Source organism: Mus caroli, chromosome 4 (genome assembly GCF_900094665.2).
Source record: "Mus caroli chromosome 4, CAROLI_EIJ_v1.1, whole genome shotgun sequence".
In the NCBI taxonomy this organism is placed as follows: Eukaryota; Metazoa; Chordata; class Mammalia; order Rodentia; family Muridae; genus Mus; species Mus caroli.
Genome location: NC_034573.1, coordinates 122,261,444 through 122,280,265, shown reverse-complemented (window position 1 = coordinate 122,280,265; position 18,822 = coordinate 122,261,444). Strand labels below are relative to the sequence as shown.

At 44.6% G+C, this 18,822-nt stretch overlaps 1 pseudogene; it reads left to right on the top strand.

Annotated features, from left to right (window-relative positions):
- Window positions 1–14,096: 14,096 nt before the first annotated feature.
- On the top strand, window positions 14,097–15,351 carry LOC110293112 (annotated as a pseudogene).
- Window positions 15,352–18,822: the final 3,471 nt, after the last annotated feature.

Sequence of the window (18,822 nt, the reverse complement as noted above, 5' to 3'; positions counted from 1 at the left end):
TGAAAAATGTTGACTGCAATTGGTCGAGTTAGAAAGACTAGGAGAGGAAAAATAGATGGGAACTTTTGAAGACACTTGAAAGGCTAACTCAAAGTGAACATTTATATCCGAAAATTTAGTTTATACCTAGTATTATACTTGCAGCTGCCTTCATTTTGTGCAAATTGTTTTCAGGAACATTTTGTTGTTGTTGTTTTTGGGGGGGTTTCTTGGGGGGGGGTGTTGTTGTTGTTTTTCGAGAAAAGTTTTTCTCTATGTACCTTGGCCTAGAATTCCCTCTACAGATCAGACTGGGCTCGAAATCAAGAGATCCACCTTCTTAGCTCAGAAACATTTTTTAATGCTTCATTAATTCTAGAATACAACTCAAGTGTGGACGAGGAATGGAGTTGGTGAAGACAGGCTTTGTATAGTTGTCAGTGTATTCAATCTAAGAAGGGAAAGACCCTCAAGAAAAGAAGACCCAGAATTACAAATATTAGATTAACCCACAACGTTAAAAAACAAAAACCTAGCTTTTCAGTACAAATAAAAACAAAAGATTTTTATTAACTGCTTCTATTTCAACAATTTTCTAAGCAAATACTTTTGGGGAGCGAGCGTCTTAACTGCTCTTTCTCACACATCACACCTAATTAGCACAATCAGTAGATGCTGTCTTCAAAGTCTTTGCAGAATCGGACCGTTTTCCACCTGTGTTGGTATGAACCACGGTCAGTATGTAATTCTGAGGGTCCCATTCATGTTTGCTACCCTATACTCAATACAGAAGCGAAAGCCTCCCATGAAAGCCTTAATCAGATCGCCTGCTTCTTCCAATGGCTCTGTCTCAGTGTGAACGCTAAAATCCTTACATCACCTACAGGACCCAGAAGACTTAACTCTTCGAGTAGAACTCTAACCTACTTTGTCTTGTCTTCCTTCCACTTACAACAGACTGGCCTCTGCTGTTCTTCCAGCCTGCAGGCAGGCTCTGGTGCCGTCTGCTTTCTACTCCCTCTATCTAGAGTGCTTTTCCCTGAGACAGCTCTTTCTTTCACCTTGTCACCCCCTTTACAGCTTCAAATGAGCCTTCTCACTGAGACCGCCTCTGACGCCTCTGATGCTGTGCTAGAACGGGAGCGTGATGGTCTCCCTTGTACTTTCTTACCCCCTGATAATTGTTCTCATGACGTTTGTCCAATAAGTTTCTTGGGGGTTTGGCGTACTGTCTCCCCACCAGAATATAAGTTCTGCAAGGGCTTGGATTTGGGTTTGGAGGAGTGGTTGGTTGGTTGGTTAGTTGGGTTTTTGATTTTTGGGGTTTTTTTGGCTTGGTTTTTGTTTTGTGTTTTTGAGATAAGGTCTCTTGTGTCCCAACTAGATTTGTGGTTGAGAATGGATTTGAACTCCTGATTCCTCTGCTTCCTTCTCTCAGGCACTAGAATCACAGGTGTGAGTCTGTGCCCTGCTGGCATGGGTTTCTTTGCGGGGGAGGGGGGGGCGGTATTTTAGCAATAGAACACATATGTTACATAGTAAACAGCCAATACATGAAAGCATAGATTAATTGCTCATTGGTTTGTTTTTTGTTTTTTTTTTTTTTGACTGACATGAACCACCAGCTCCACCAGAGGGAGCCCACAAACAACGTGATGTCCCCAGACACTCTTCCCAAAGTACACACTGTACATACACATCAGTCCTATGCGTTATTAGCAATTACAAAGCAACACTCTAGGGCCGACAGGATGCCTCAGCAGGTAAAGATACTTGCCTCCATGCTCGATGGACTGGGTTCAATCCCTAAGACCCACATGGGCAGGAGGAAATAACCAGTTTCTGCAAGCTGTTCTCTGATCCCCTTTCCCCCATACAAGCTGTACTTAGACTCATACACATATACATGGGTGTACTAGCTAGTTTTGTGTCAACTTGACTCAGCTGGAGTTATCACAGAGAAAGGAGCTTCAGATGAGGAAGTGCCTCCATGAGATCCAGCTGTAAGGCATTTTCTCAATTAGTGATCAAGGGGGGAGACCCCTTGTGGGTGGTGCCATCCCTGGGCTGGTAGTCTTGGTTCTATAAGAGAGCAGGCTGAGCAAGCCAGGGGAGGCAAGCCAATAAGGAACACCCCTCCATGGCCTCTGCATCAGCTCCTGCTTCCTGACCTGCTTGAGTTTCAGTCCTGACTTCCTTTGGTGATGAACAGCAGCATGGAAGTGTAAGCTGAATAAACCCTTTCCTCCCCAACTTGCTTCTTGGTCATGATGTTTGTGCAGGAATAGAAACCTTGACTAAGACAATGGGTAAATCGATAATGTAAAAAAAAAAAAAAAGTCTGTTTTTGTAGTATATATACATACATACATGTTCCTGGCTTCAAACTCACAAAGATCTTCCTGCCTCTGCCTCTCTACTGCTAAGATAAAAGACATTCCCCACCACTCCCCGTCTTTGGCATCTTTTGAGGACAGAAATTCTTGCTCCTTACTGGTCTCATTTGACCAGTCTTTCCCAACTCTCTCTCAGTTTGCATGCCTAGCCTCCGCTCACATGGTGACCTCTAGCTGGAGCCATCTTGCTTTGTATTTGTTTGTGTGTTTTGAGGTCGTGGTAGCACAAGCCTGTAATTCCAGTACTGCGGAGGCAGAGACAGGAGAACTGTTCCAAGTTGGAGGTCAGCGCAGTCTCAGTACTGAGACCGTTTCTCAAAACAAACCTATAAAAAACCAAAAACTATAGGACTTGACGTAGAGTCTTACAAGTACACACAGAAACTACAACTGAGTTCACTCTATAGATGAGGTATTGTGTCAGGGAAGAATTAAGGGACTTGCTTGAGGTCACATGACTAGCAAGCAACAAAGCTGGGGATGGTGATGCATGCCTGTAATCCCAGCACTCAGGAGGTTGGGGCAGACGGGTGGTGAGTTCAAAGCCATCCTGGGCTACACAGCCAGGCCCTGCTTCAGCAACCCACAGAGTGGCAGTTGCCAGTGGAGCCTCTACCATGCAACCCATCCAAAGTGTTCCTTTTCCCTTTTCCACGTTTTTTAGTCTTTTTCTTTCTTTTAGATAATTGCTTGTGTTCCCTGATGCTCTGTGCTTTCTCAGTCTTCTTGCTAAGCAACCCTGCCAGGGACCAGCTCTCTGTCATGGCTGACCTCTGCACCTAACTCAAAAGGCACCTTTCTCTGCTCCATCTCCCTCCTCCTGGCAGCTGCCAAGACTTGCCTGTCCTGTTGTTTTTCTCTTAAGCTCCAAAAAAAAATTATTAAAAAATTACAGAAAAAAAAACAGTCAACGGGGACTTAAACTAGGTCAGGATGACTTCAGAGCCCAGGATCCTAGACTGCTGGGTCGAGCTTCTCTCCCACCTCAGGAAGAGCAACCGGGGGTGGGGCCAAGGATGAAGAAGGTTTCTATTTACTTACAGGTTTCTCAGTGATCTCATGCCTCTCCCTCTTCCTCCTCCTCTTCTTCCTCCTTTTCTTCCTCTCCCCCCTCCTCTTCCTCGTCCCACTCCTCTCTGTTTTTGGGTTTTGTTTTGAGACAGGGTTTGCTATATCTCTCTCTGTCCTAAGTCTTTCTGTCTTTGCTTCCGAGTGGGAGACTCCAGGCATACACCACAGTAGCCCTATTTAATATTATAGCCCATGGAGATGTTTTGTGAGTTATTGTTTTCCCCTGCCTTATTGCAGTATTTCTGAGGACAAACCTAAATGAATTTATCAAAAATGTTGTTATGATTTCTACAAGCTTAGTTGCAAACACTCACATATCTATATATAATTTCCTTTTCTTTTTTTTTTTAAGACTAAATCATCAAATTAACACAAAAGAAGGCTATTCTAAGGCCAGGCAGTGGTGGCTCACGCCTTTAATCCCAGCACTTAGGAGGCAGAGGCAGGTGGATTTCTGAGTTCGAGGCCAGCCTGGTCTACAGAGTGAGTTCCAGGACAGCCAGGGCTACAGAGAAACCCTGTCTCGAAAAACAAACAAACAAACAAACAAGGCTGCTCTAGACAGATATTACTTAAAACAGCCAAGGTACAAATCAAAACACAAAACTAAGACAAAACACTAAAATAAGACTGAATATAAGGCCTCTGAATTGAATTATTTCTAGTTTAGTTTTATTTTTTTTAATTTAATTTAATTTAATTAATTTATTTATTTATTTGTATTTTGAGACAGGGTTTCTCTGTATAACCATGGAACTCACTTTGTAGACCAGGCTGGCCTCGAACTCAGAAATCAACCTGCCTCTGCCTCCCAAGTACTCGGATTAAAGGCGTGCGCCACCACTGCCCGGCTTGATTTTGTTTTTATTTTTAATTTTTTGGGGGGCAGACTCTCACTATGTAGCCTTGGTTGTCCTGGAACTCAATATGTAGACCAGGCTGGCCTCAAACTCATAGAAATGCAATCTGCCTCTGCCTCCTGAGTACTGGGACTAAAGGCATGTGCCACCACTCCCAACTTATTTCCAGTTTAAAGATCATGTATAACCCATGTTTTTAATGGTCATCAATGTAAACCTTCGTGCTTGACAATGATCTGGGCTTATATCTGTCAGTGTTTTCTATTCTTTGTATGTGTATGTATGTGTGGTGAGTTCATGTAGAGGTGCGTGTTCATACGTGTAGGTGTACATGTGTGCAGATGCATATATGCCTGTGTGCATGGACACATGGAAGGCCAGGGCAATGACGAGAGTCTTCCTCAATCCCTCTCTGCTTTATAGATTGAGACTGGGTCTCTTCCCTCAACCTGGGGCTCAGGTTTTTGGCTACTGTGGCTAGCCAGCTTGCTCCAGAGATTTCCTGTTTCCACTTCCCTATAACTGGGATTACAGAAGGGTCACCACGCCCACCTGGATCTTACAGGGATTCTCAAAATCTGAACTTTAGTCCTCAAGTTTGGGCTTCACCTATTGAACCATCTTCCTGGCCCATCTGTTGTTCTCAGCACATATTTAATTTGGGATTGGAGGATAATGGAGTAAATCCTAGCTGGGCCTCACGTTAAGCTCCTTCTCTACCACCGAGTTGCCTATCTAGCCTCAAGATAATTTCTAGATACCATTTAGCTTATTGATATATGGTCCCAGTCTAATGTCAAATTTGCTGTGTAACCCAGACTGACCTGTTAGGTAGAACCACCGCCACTGATTACTGTATGACAACCCAGCTCTACTGACCTGGACTGCTGGTATATCCGTGAAGTGTTTGTGAGTGGGTCGAACTGCTGCTGCTAATCTGTGAACTGAACTGCCGATGTCCAGACAACATAGACAGGAGTTGCTTCAAAGAAGCAAGGAAGGAGGGCTTTATCACACACAAAACTTGGCATGGCAGTGTACACATGCAATCACAGTACTTGGGTGGGTAGGGGCAGAAGGAACCAGGAATTCAAGTTACAGAATATAGTTTTAGAAGCAGGTATGGTAGTCTTGTCCATAATTCTAGTACTAAAAGAAAATTAGGGCTGTCCATGCCTTTAATCCCATTTCTCAGGAGGTAAAAGGAGGTAATCTCAGTGAGTTTGAGGCCAGCCTAGTCTATATAGTAAATTCCAGGTCAGTCGGTTACCCTGTCTCCAAAAATGCCAAAATAAAGACTCTAACGTATGGTTAAAGCAAGGGTTGGAAGGTCAGGGACTGCATCTCTAGGTCAAAGGCAGGAGATGACAGAGGAATCACTCTGCAGGATATAAAGAGAATGTAGAGAAGACAGTCAGTCACGGGAAGACAAAATCACCTCTGCTGCCAGTCCTCACTACAGATAACCACTACCAGCACCAGATAGGCTAGTTCTCCCAATAAAAGTACCTTTCGACCAGGTGCAGACCTGCACTTAGATGAACACAGCCTTGGGAGAACTCACTGGTATAGTAAAATGTAGTCTACTCAGTTTTGGGGGGTTTTTTAATTAATTAATTTTAAAAATTTTTATTATTATTATTATTATTTTGGGGTTTTTTTTTTTCGAGACAAGGTTTCTCTGTGTAGCCCTGGCTGTCCTAGAACTCACTCTGTAGACCAGGCTGGCCTTGAACTCAGAAATCCATCTGCCTCTGCCTCCCAAGTACTGGGACTAAAGGCGTGCACCACCACTGCCCGCCATCTACTCAGTTTTAAAAGCAGATGTGGTAGTCTCGTCCATAATCCCAGCACTTGGAAACCAGATGCAAGAGGATCACCACAAGTTCAAGACCCGCCTAGTCTTCATGCAAGTTGAAACGCCCTCTGTGGTAGTTTAAATATGCTTGGCCCAGGGAGTGGCACTATTAGGAGGTAGGGCCTTGTTGCAGTAGATGTGGCCCTTGTGGAGGAAGTGTGTCACTGTGGGCGTGGACTTCAAGACCCTCATCCTAGCTGCCTGGAAGCCAGTCTTCTCCTGATTGCCTTCTGAACAAAATGTAGAACTCTCAGCTCCTCCAGCGCAATGCCATGCCTGCCTAGATGCTGTCTTGTTCCCACCTTGATGATAATAGACTGAACCTCTGAAACTGTAAACCCCAATTAAATGTTGTCCTTTTTAAGAGTTACCTTGGTCATGGTTCTCCTCACAGCAGTGGAAACCCTAACTAAGACACCATCTCAAGAAACAAACAGTAGCAACAGCAAAAAGCTAAAAGATGCTAGAGAGAAAGCATAGAATGCAAATTTGTAATTGCTTCCATGGGTTATCAGAGATTCTGGCTGTAGTGTTAAGGAGACAGGCAGCACCATGTCTGAGAGAAAGGGAACTGAGGATTCCATGGAGCCACCTAAGTGTTTGGACTCAGGGATCACGTCTCCAAGTTAGGTACTGCCATCCTCAGGGCTTATGAAACTATGCTATCCTCTTTATCTTCTCGAATTTATTTGCAAAGCAGTTCTTTTTTTTTTTTTTAAAGATTTATTTATTTTATGTATATGAGTTTACCATTTCTCTCTTCAGACACACCAGAAGAAGGCATTGGATCTCTTTACAGATGGTTGTGAGCCACCATGTGGTTGCTGGGAATTGAACTCAGGACCTCTGGAAGAGCAGTCAGTGCTCTTAACCTCTGAGCCATCTCTCCAGCCCACCAAGCAGTTCTGTAAAACAAACTTGTGTACTCTAACTTTCCCCTGACTTTTGCCAGTGAGTTTTTAAGTTCTAAAGAACTGAAATGCATCCACATAGCAGTTAGATATGGGCGTACCTTGATATGAATATTATATAAAGCCTGTACTATCCGAAGCTCTTCTGGAAGGTATGAAGAATAGGCATCACGAGGCTCAGCAGATGAAGAGGTCTGCCAAGAAAGCCTGGTGACTTGAGTTCAATCCCCCAAACTCACCTGAAGATGGACCGAGAGAACCGACTCCACAAAGTTGTCCCCTAACCTCCATACACACATCGTGGCATCTGTGCTTGAAAACACACAAATTATAGAGTAGGAAGGAAGAGTTCGACATTCCTTACAAAACTGTTGTGAAATATGTGTATGATATATGTAACCAGGAAAAAAACTAAATAAATAATAACCTGTAGTGACAGTTTTGGGGATTTGGTTTCATTTTTTAAAAAAACACAGAAATATTATAGGAATGTTTTTATTTTAGTCCCGGGTGTGGGTACATGAGGCTGCTTCCGATTGTCTACAGCAACTATGATTTGCCTCTTGCCCTAACAGGGGAGTGGTTTAGCCAGTGGTAAATAGTTCCCAAGATTGTGTGATGCTTGGCATTCTGGGGACTTTTCAGAGGGTATATAAATGCCTCCCTGAGGATTGTTGTGGGTTGGTAGTCGCTGTCAATCACAGTTTGTGAAGTAGTCACAGATCATACTTGCCCCCAATGAACTTGATGCCCCGTATCAGCAGGAAATAGCATTAGGGGGTTGAAAGGGTGGGTAAAGGGTAAAGAAGAGTTGAAGAAAGAAGAGCCCACAAAGTAGCCAAAGCCCGACTACACTAACCTATTAATTGCATTAAACATGGTAATGGTACCCTTGCTTATGTATTGGGTTTTGTTTTGTTTTGTTTTGTTTTTTTGAGACAGGGTTTCTCTGTGTAGACCTGGCTGTCCTGGAACTCACTCTGTAGACCAGGCTGATCTCAGAACTCACAGAACTCCACCGGCCTCTGTCTCCTGAATGCTGGGTTTAAAGATGTGTGCCACTGGGGCTGGGGAGATAGCTCTGTGGTTAAAAATACTGGCTGCTCTTTCAGAGGACCTGCATTCAGTTTTCAGCACCACAAGGCAGTTCACATCTGTCTGTAACTCCAGTTCCAGAGGAATTGACACCCTTGGACAGGCATGCAGGCAGAACACCAGTACACACAGAAATAAATAAATCATAAAAAAAAAGGTGTGTGCCACCAAAGTAGTGTATTGTATTTTAAAAACTAATCACCTTTAGTTTCTGTCCTGGCTAGTTTTGTGTCAACTTGACACAGCTGGAGTTATCACAGAGACAGGAGCTTCCGTTGAGGAAATGCCTCCCTGAGATCCAACTGTAAGGCATTTTCTCAATTAGTGATCAAGGGGGAAAGGCCCCTTGTGGGTGGGGCCATCTCTGGACTGGTAATCTTGGTTCTATAAGAGAGCAGGCTGGGCAAGCCAGAGGAAGCAAGCCAGTAAAGAGCATCCCTCCATGGCTTCTGCATCAGTTCCTGCCTTCTGACCTGCTTGAGTTCCAGTCCTGACTTCCTTTAGTGATGAACAGCTGTATGGAAGTGTAAGCCCAATAAACCCTTTCCTCCCCAACTTGCTTCTTGGTCATGATGTTTGTGCAGGAATAGAAATCCTGACTAAGACAGTTTTGAAAAGAGAAATTATAAATAAAAAACATATAAGCAAAAGCCCTTTTTGATCCTAATTTTTTGAGATAGTTTTTCATGTAGCCCAGGCTGGCCTTGAACTTGCTGTGTAGGTGAGAATAACCTTGAATTTGTAACTCTCTTGTCTCCACCTCTTTGGTGATGAGATTAGGTTGTTGGGGACTGAACACAAGACTTCGTGCATGCTAGGCAACTGCCAACTGAGCTACATGTGTCACCCGTAAACCCCAATATGTTTTAAATGAACTTGGGGGTTTTATAAGATGGGGGCTTCATATAGCCCCAGGCTGGCTTCAAACAGACTAAGTAGCCAAGTATAACCTTGAGCTTATGTTCCTGTGTCTACTGTCCAGAGTTCTAGGATTACAGGCATGTACCACCTGGCCTAGTTTATGTGATGCTGGGATCAAACATGGGGCTTCAAGCTAGGTAAGCTCTCAACCAACTGAGCCACATTCCCATCCCCTGAGAAAAAACTTAAGACTTAGTTAACAGATCCGCAAACAGAAACATTCAAGGGAGCTGTGGTGGAGGCAGGAGGATCACAACAGTTAAGGTAGGTTTGGGTTACCTGAAAAAATGTGTCAAAAACAACAAAACCAGAGTAGGGAGGGAAAGGAACGAAGAGGAAGAGGTGAAGAAGGAGGCAGCTGGGCAGTATATGGTGTTTGGGAGCTTCTGCCCAAGGTCTTTTTCCTCACTGTTTGCAGCAGCCCCATTTTGACACTTTGGATGCCCTGATGCACACACACATCCCCATCCTTCTGCCATGCCCAACCCTCTGCTGCTAGGATGCCTTTTATTTTGATTAACACACACTTGAGACAGGGTCTTCTTGCTCAGATGTCCAGTAACAGCTGTCTTGGCACAGTGGGATGCCACATAACTGTGGACTGTCCTCATGAACAATGTTAGACCCACAGCCAGTTCCTTGACATACGTGCCAAGTTACTTTTTCTGGCTGAAAGTCTGGATTCTAGATTTCTGTCACTGTTTTAACCCTGTCAGATCCTGATGGGACTCTGTTTGTAAATATTCATTGCTTTCCTCTTTGGCGCTCCCTGCTGGGGGATGACTGACAGCTGCCTACAACTAACCCGAGCTAGCCTCACCCTTATCCCTGTTTATTCACAGTGTGAGCTGCATCAAACTGAGATCACCTGGAGGTTTTCCACCGACAAGAAAGAATATGTATTATAATTTTATTTTCTATGTATAAATGTTTTGCCTGCATGTATGTCTGTGCATCACATGCATGCCTGGTGACCACAGAAGCCAGAAGAGGGCAGTGAACTGAAGTTATAAGCTGTTGTAACCTGCCCTTTAGGTGCTGAGAATCCAACTTAGGTCCTCTGGAAAGCAGCCAGCGCTTTTAACTGCTGAACCATCTCTCTAGCCCCCTCTTACTCTGCTTTGAGACAAATTGTAACCCAGGCTAGACTATGTAGCTCAGGATGTAGCTAACCTTACATCCTATCCTCCTGCCTCTGCCTCCTGAGTGCTGTCATTACAGATGTTGGTGAGCATGCCCTGAAAAATAGCTTTTCTGTATCCAAATCCTTCTCTTAATAATACTGAAGAAGTTGAGCATGGTGCCACATACCTATGACCCCAGCCCTCAGAAGACAGAGATGAAGGGATTAGAAATCCAAGAACAGCCTTGGCTATATAGCAAGTTGGTGACCAACTTGGGTCAAAGAAACAAACCAAAAAGAAAACAACATGAGATACTCCAGAAATACTGGGAGCTACAGGGGCCATTTAATTGAATTATAAGAAACTACACTGTTCTCAAAGTCTATGGTACAAAACAGCAGTTATCCCCGTAAGATAAGGAGCTGCATTGGTTTTGGAAGGTCAGGTTCACTCAGAGACAAATTAGTGACTCGCCGTGACCTGACTGTGCTAACCCTGATCTAATGTACAGAAGCCTAGGAAGATGCCCTTATACTTGGGAATATATCTAAACAGATAACTTTGTGTGGAAAATGTGATAAAAAATGTGACTAACACATCGGGGCTGAGATGTAGCTCAGTGGTGGAACACTTGTTCAGTAGGCGTGAAGACCTGATTTTAATTCTAGGACACATAGACACACAGACAGATACACACACACATACACAGCCATCATATACACACACAGACACAGCACATAAACTACATAACACAAACATACACAGAGGCACACCCATGCACACACATACACACACACACACACACACACACACACACACACAAGCTAGATTAACAGGATTTGTAGAGATACCTTAGCAATTAAGAACACTGACTGTTTCTGACTGTTTTTCATGAGGACCTGGTTCAATTCCCAGTACCCATATGGTAGCTCACAACACCATCTGTAAGAAAACCTTCTTCTGACACCATCTTCCAAAGGCACCAGGCATACATGTGAAGCATAGGCATATACATACAGGCAAAACACCCATACTTTTTTTTTTTAATGTAGAGAAAATTTTCATTCATACAAGAGCCAATACCTGGGATTGGGAATATATCTTACTTTCTTCTGAGTACCCCTGTTTCTTGTAACCCTTGTCTATAAGCCTGTATTAAAAATAAAATCCCCCCGGGCTGGTGAGATGGCTCAGTGGGTAAGAGCACCCGACTGCTCTTCTGAAGGTCCAGAGTTCAAATCCCAGCAACCACATGGTGGCTCACAACCATCCGTAACGAGATCTGGCGCCCTCTTCTGGAGTATCTGAGGACAGCTACAGTGTACTTACATATAATAAATAAATAAATAAATCTTTAAAAAAATAATAAATAAAATAAAATCCCCAACTCAGTTTGTCGTTGCTGTTGTTCTCTTTTTTTTTCTTAGATATTTTCTTTATTTACATTTCTTTTTTTTAATATTTTTTATTACATCTTTTCCTCAATTACATTTTCAATGCTATCCCAAAAGTCCCCCATACCCTACCCCCACTTCCCTACCCACCCATTCCCAGTTTTTTTTTTTTGGCCCTGGCATTCCCCTGTACTGGGGCATATAAAGTTTGCATGTCCAATGGGCTTCTCTTGCTGTTGTTCTCTTTTAAACACTGAGTGTGCACGCCTAGCATGCACGAAGCCCTGGATTCAGTCCCTCGCAGCACATAAACCAGGTGTGGTAGTGCACACCTGGGTTCCCAGCCTGGGGAGGATCAGAACTGTGTCATGTTCAGATGTTCAAAGCCAGCCTAAGCTATGTGAGCCTCTGGCCTTTGGAAGGAGGAAGGGGAACTGAGAGATGTGTTCACTTCCCAGCACTCAGATGGGATGGCTTACAACCACCTGTAACTCCAATTCCAGGGTAACTGACACCTCTGGTCTGTGAGGGCACCTGCACTCCTGTGTACATAAACATGCACAAACTCACAGACACATAATTTTAAATCATAGAAAAAAATTTTTTTAAGATTTATTTATTTTATGTATATGAATACACTGTAGCTGTACAGATGGTTGTGAGCCATCATGTGGTTGCTAGGAATTGAACTCAGGACCTCTGCTTGCTCTGGCCCCGCTCCGGCCCAAAGATTTATTTATTACTATATGTAAGTATACTGTAGCTGTCTTTTGACACCCCAGAAGAGGGCATCAGATCTCACGAGGGATGGTTGTGAGCCACCATGTGGTTGCTGGGATTTGAACTCAGGACCTTCAGAAGAGCAGTCGGTGTTTTTAGCCACTGAGCCATCTCACCACCCCCAATAATAGAAATTCTATGAAGAGAAAAAGGGTACTGAAGGGAAGACTTTGTAGTCAAGAACACTTTTTGCTCTTGAAGAGGACCTAGGTTTGATTCCCTGCACACACATGGTGGCGCGCAACCATCCATAAGTCTAGCCCCAAGAGAGCCAGTGCCCTTTCCTGACCTCTACAGACACCAGACACGCACATGATACACAGACATGCATGCAGGCAAAGCACATAAAATAAATAAATCTAATGAAATTAAACATTTTTAGGCCAGGTATGGTGGTGTATGCCTTTAATCGCAGCACTTGGGAGGCAGAGGCAGGCAGGTCTCTATGATTTTGAGGCCAGCCTGGTCTCTGTAGGGTGTGCCAATCTAAAAAAAAAAAAAAAAGGAAGTTTAGCAAAGGGTGCAATTGTTGAATTTTGAAAGAGAAGGTAGAAATATCATTATTCTGCATTATTCTTTCAACTGTTTTGTAGTCTGAGGGTGTGTGGAGAAGTTAGAATCATACACCTCACCCCTGTGAGAACAGCGTTGCAGAGGGCATCTGCTGTCTGTGCCCACACAGATTGGTCCTTTCAGTAAGAGGCCCACACTGCCCTGCAGCGGATTCTGCCAGAGTTGCCAGGAATGTGCCTCCTCCTCTCCTCCAGAAGAGGGCACAGCGCAAATCCCAGAACAAGTCACTCAGATGCCCCCTGTAAGGGCCAGGTGGGCTGGTGCGGGAAGATGAAGAGTTCAAGGTCACCCTTGGTTACTGAATGAACTCTAGACCAGCCTGGGCTATGAAAGACCCTGTCTCAAAACAAACGAGCAAGCAAAAACAAAACAAAACAAAAACCACATTTTAAATGGGGAGAGGGTGGCTGGGCAGATGGATCCGTGGGTAAAATTCTTGCTGCACAGCTATTGTTATCTGAGTTTGGATCTCTGGAACCAGTGTGAATTTGGGCACACTGGCATGAATGAGCCTGTAATTCCAGTGGCTTACAACAGAAAGAGACAAAAGAGATGCCCTAGGATTCAGTTCATCTAGAAAATTGGTGAGCCCCAGGTTCACTAAGAGACCCTGTCTCAAAAAATAAGGTGGAGAGGGCTGGAGAGACAACTAGATGGTTAAGAGCACTGGCTGCTCTTCAGGAAGATCCAGGTTTGATTCCCAACAAACCTCTGGCAGCTCACAACAGTCTATAACACTAGTTCTAGGGATCAAAAGATGTTTTCTGGCTTGTGGGGCATCACTTGTATAAATCTACATTCAGGCAAATCAGCTGTACACATAAATATTAAAAAACAAAACAAAACAAAGCAATATTTAGGGGTTGGAGAGATGACTCAGCAGTTAAGAGCACTGGGTGTTCTAGTTAAGGACCCAGGTTCTGTTCCCAGCATCCAAGTCATGATTCATAACCATCTATAACTCTGGTTCTAAGGTATCTAGTGCTCTCTTCTGGCTTCTGATGGTACTATATGCCTGTGGTATACAGACATACATGCAGCAAAACACACCTAAACACATGAAGTGACATTTTAAAAATAAACAGAGACTCTAGCTACAGCTTGTGGCTGGGAAGGGAGACAGAGGCTGCAGCTCAGGGAAAGTGAAGCTGCAGTAGTAGCAGTAGGAAGATGTCGGGCGAAGACGAGCAGCAGGAGCAAACTATCGCCGAGGACCTGGTCGTGACCAAGTATAAGATGGGGGGCGACATCGCCAACCGGGTGCTTCAATCTTTGGTGGAGGCTTCCAGCTCAGGTGTGTCTGTGGTGAGCTTGTGTGAGAAAGGTGATGCCATGATTATGGAAGAGACAGGGAAGATCTTCAAGAAGGAAAAGGAAATGAAGAAAGGTATTGCCTTTCCTACCAGCATTTCCGTAAATAACTGTGTGTGTCACTTCTCCCCTTTGAAGAGTGACCAGGACTATATACTCAAGGAAGGTGACTTGGTAAAAATTGACCTTGGGGTTCATGTGGATGGCTTCATTGCCAATGTGGCTCACACTTTTGTAATTGGTGTAGCTCAGGGGACCCAGGTAACANGGCGGAAAGCAGATGTCATTAAGGCNNCTCACCTATGCGCTGAAGCTGCCTTACGACTGGTCAAACCTGGAAACCAGAACACACAAGTGACTGAAGCATGGAACAAGGTTGCTCACTCATTTAACTGCACACCAATAGAAGGTATGCTGTCACACCAATTGAAGCAGCATGTGATTGATGGAGAGAAGACGATTATTCAGAACCCTACAGACCAGCAGAAGAAGGACCATGAAAAGGCAGAATTTGAGGTGCATGAGGTTTATGCTGTGGATGTCCTCGTCAGCTCAGGAGAAGGCAAGGCCAAAGATGCAGGACAGAGAACCACCATCTACAAGCGAGACCCCTCTAAACAATATGGCCTGAAAATGAAAACTTCACGTGCCTTTTTCAGTGAGGTGGAACAGCGTTTTGATGCCATGCCGTTTACTTTAAGAGCATTTGAAGATGACAAGAAGGCTTGAATGGGTGTGGTAGAGTGTGCCAAACATGAGTTACTACAGCCATTTAACGTTCTCTATGAGAAGGAGAGTGAGTTTGTTGCCCAGTTTAAATTTACAGTTCTACTCATGCCCAACGGCCCCATGCGGATAACCAGTGGTCCCTTTGAGCCTGACCTGTACAAGTCTGAGCTGGAGGTTCAGGATGCAGAGCTGAAGGCTCTTCTCCAGAGTTCTGCAAGTAGAAAAACCCAGAAAAAGAAGAAAAAGAAGGCCTCCAAGACTGCAGCGAATGTCACCAGTGGAGAAACCTTAGAAGAGAATGGAGCTGGGGACTGAGGTGGGTCCCCTCCCCAGCTTGTCATTCCTGCCTCACCCCTTCCCACCGCACCCCAGGCTCTGTCAAGTGCAGTTCGTCTTCTCCACCCAAGACTACCAGCAGAGTGGGGGTCTTCAGCCCTCATCCCGGTCCCCAACCCATCCACCCACTCCTTTCAACAAAAAACCAGCTCCGACTGACTCTGGTGTTGGGAGGCCAGGCTTCCCAGCCACCGAAGACTACTTTTAGTAGAAAAGAAATTGAATAATAAAATCAGGAGTCAAAATCAAAAAATAAATAAATAAACAAAATTTAATAAAGAGTAATAAAAACAGACATGGGGGCTGGTGAGATGGCTCAGCTGTTAAGAGCACTGACTGCTCTTCCAGAGGGCCTGAGTTCAAATCCCAGCAACCACATGGTGGCTCACAACCATCTGTAATGGGATTTGATGCCCTCTTCTGGTGTGTCTGAGGACAGCTACAGTGTACTTACGTATAACAATAAATAAATCTTAAAAAAAAAAGAAAAAAACAGACATGGACCTTTGGTTTACACATACACACATAGCATATACATACACACCACACACAAAAAAATTAGAGTATGTGTAGGCTTATATTTTTCAAATCCTACTTTTTTTTTTTTTTAGGTTTTTCGAGACAGGGTTTCTCTGTATAGCCCTGGCTGTCCTGGCACTTTGTAGACCAGGCTGTCCTCGAACTCAGAAATCCGCCTGCCTCTGCCTCCCGAGTGCTGGGATTAAAGGCGTGCGCCACCATGCCCGGCTCAAATCCTACTTTTAATAGGGGTTCTTAAATGCTTTAACCACCCTTCTAGGCCTCTACCCACCAGAGGGAGTGGAAAGGAAAGATTATTAGGATGTGGGGGAAGTAGACGTGTTTAGAAATATTCTTTGGGGGCTGGAGAGAGGGCTCAGTGGTTAAGAGCACCGACTGCTCTTCTAAAGGTCCTGAGTTCAAATCCCAGCAACCACATGGTGGTTCACAACCATCTGTAATGATATCTGACGCCCTCTTCTGGTGTGTCTGAAGACAGCTACAGTGTACTTACATATAATAAATAAATAAATCTTAAAAAAAGAAAAAAGAAATATTCTTTGGGGCAATTGTCAGGATACCAAGAGTCTAGTTCAGTGTTGTCAGGGTAACAAACACAGATCAGCAGCAGTGGCATGACTCAGCAGAAACAGCCCGGCCTCCACTGAATCGGCCTGAGTCAGCAGAGCCAGCCAGGACCAGCACAGATACCAGGAGCAGTTCTCTGCAGTGCCTCTCTCAACAAAGTGCAGATCGGCGAAGACAAAGGGGTGAGCCTTGCAAAGCTAGCTATGCAAGCCCCTGTCATTGTCCCTTGAGTCCTACTTATACTCCCTCCAAACATCACAGGTCTTCACACGGTCTTGCCTCACCACAGCACCACCTGTATCAGCTGATATCACTCTGCCAATCAGCCAGAGTCCGAGGAAGTGGCGCGATGCCACCAGAACACCACCAGAAGCTTTTTGGCGTCTATGAAGTCATGACCAGTGATGACCATTCAGGAATGGCAAGGCTTACCAGTACCATCCAGTGTTGTCTGCTGTCTGTTGGGTCCTTCTTAACACCATGCATTCTTTCATGTGTCTGCTTTAGCAAAACATCCTTTCGCCTGCGTCTACTTCAGCTAAACATTCCTTCATGTGTTTGCCCCAGCAAAATACCATCCAACACAACTGACTTCTCAAAGAAACTATAAGTTTCTGTTTCAAGTGTGAATGCTAGGCATGGTGTCACATGCCTGTAATCCAAGAACTTGAGGGCAAAAAGCAGCTGGGACTCTGTAAATTCAGGGCCAGCTTTGTCTGCATAGAGAGATTCAGGCTAGCCAGGGCTACATAAAGGGACACTGATTTAAAAAAAAAAAAAGTTAAATAAAATAATAAAAAGAATGTAACCTGGGTGCATTAGTTGGGAAATGGTTCAGCCCTCCCTGCTGGATTCGGGGGCCACTCTGGGTACATTCCGAGATTGTAGTTCATACTCCACTTCTCCCTCCTAGAGAGACCCTGTAATTCCCCATATCATTATTTTCGTTATTGTTAGGAACAGAACTTGTTGCCAGCTGTGGTGGTAGCACATGCCTTTAATCCCAGCACTCAGGTGACAGAGGCAGGCAGATCTCTATGAGTTGGAGTCCAAACTAGTCTACAGAGAGAGTTCCAGGACAGCCAGAGCTACACAGAGAAACCCTGTCTAGACAAAACAAAAACAAAAAACCTTGAACCTTTCTTTTACTGACAGTACATGAACAAGAGCTGATTCAGTTCCACAAAGAAACAAACAAATAAACAACATAGAGGAGAGTCTTTTTTTCTTTTCTTTTTTTTTTTAAGGCAGCTACACTGTCGCTGTCTTTAGACACAACAGAAGAGGGCATCAGATCCCATTACCGATGGTTGTGAGCCACCATGTGGTTGCTGGGAATTGAACTCAGGACCTCTGGAAAAGCAGTCAGTGCTCTTAACCTCCGAGCCCTCTCCAGCCCTAGAGGAGAATCTTCACGTGAGCAGTCTGGTGCTTTTATGTAACAGTTGTCCATCTTCCAGGCAAGACAACAGTGAAATGAGCTACAAGCCGTAAAACCCACCCAGAGCATCCAGAGTGGGAATGAATGCAAGGTGAGAATGTCACATTCCCCTGCCAGGGCAGGCAGTGGGAGGAAGAACTTCGGCAAAGGAAACAAACAAACAAACAAACAAACAAAACCCAACCCCATAGAAAACTTCACAGTGGCCTCTAAGTTAACAACGCTTGAGCACACAGTTCTATGCAGCCTGAGCTGGACACTGCAGAACACTCACTGTCCAGCATGCCGAGCTAACTTTTCATTATATGTGCTAACTGAATGCTTGTAACGTCACAATTAGGATCTGCTATTTGAACACTCATGTCTCCATTTTGCAGGAAAGTAGGGCTCAAGTCCAGACAGGAGCACCCTTTGCAGCATCAGGCATCCCCCAAACCGCCAGCTCTCTGGTCCAGCCTCATGTCCCTGTGGATAAGGCTCTCCCTCAAGGTTTCTTAGCCAATCTGGAGAGAAACCAATGGATGTCGCCTGGCCTTGCTTCTTTCCACCTACTCGGGACCCAGAACTTTGATGACATTCAACTTGCTTTGTCCCAAGGCCCCTATGAGCCACCCACACTGCTTCTAAGCACCAGGTCTGAGTGAGCTCTATCCACCTCCATGCTGTGGCCCCTGTTGGTAGCATCAGCAAGAATGGGACTTTGTCTATTCCATTCTAGTTGACTTAAGAAAGATTAATGGCTCAGTTAAGCCAGAGCTTTGGTGGGGAGCTGATCCAGCCTCCATCTCAGCTTTACCATTCACTATATAAGTGGCTGCTGCCCTGTGGCAGTAGCTTTGTCCCCCAACAGCTTCCCATGCTGGAGGCTTGGTCTTGAGTGTGGCCTTGTAGTGGTGCTGGGACTTTAAGAGGTGTTAGGCCTGTGAAATGGCTCAT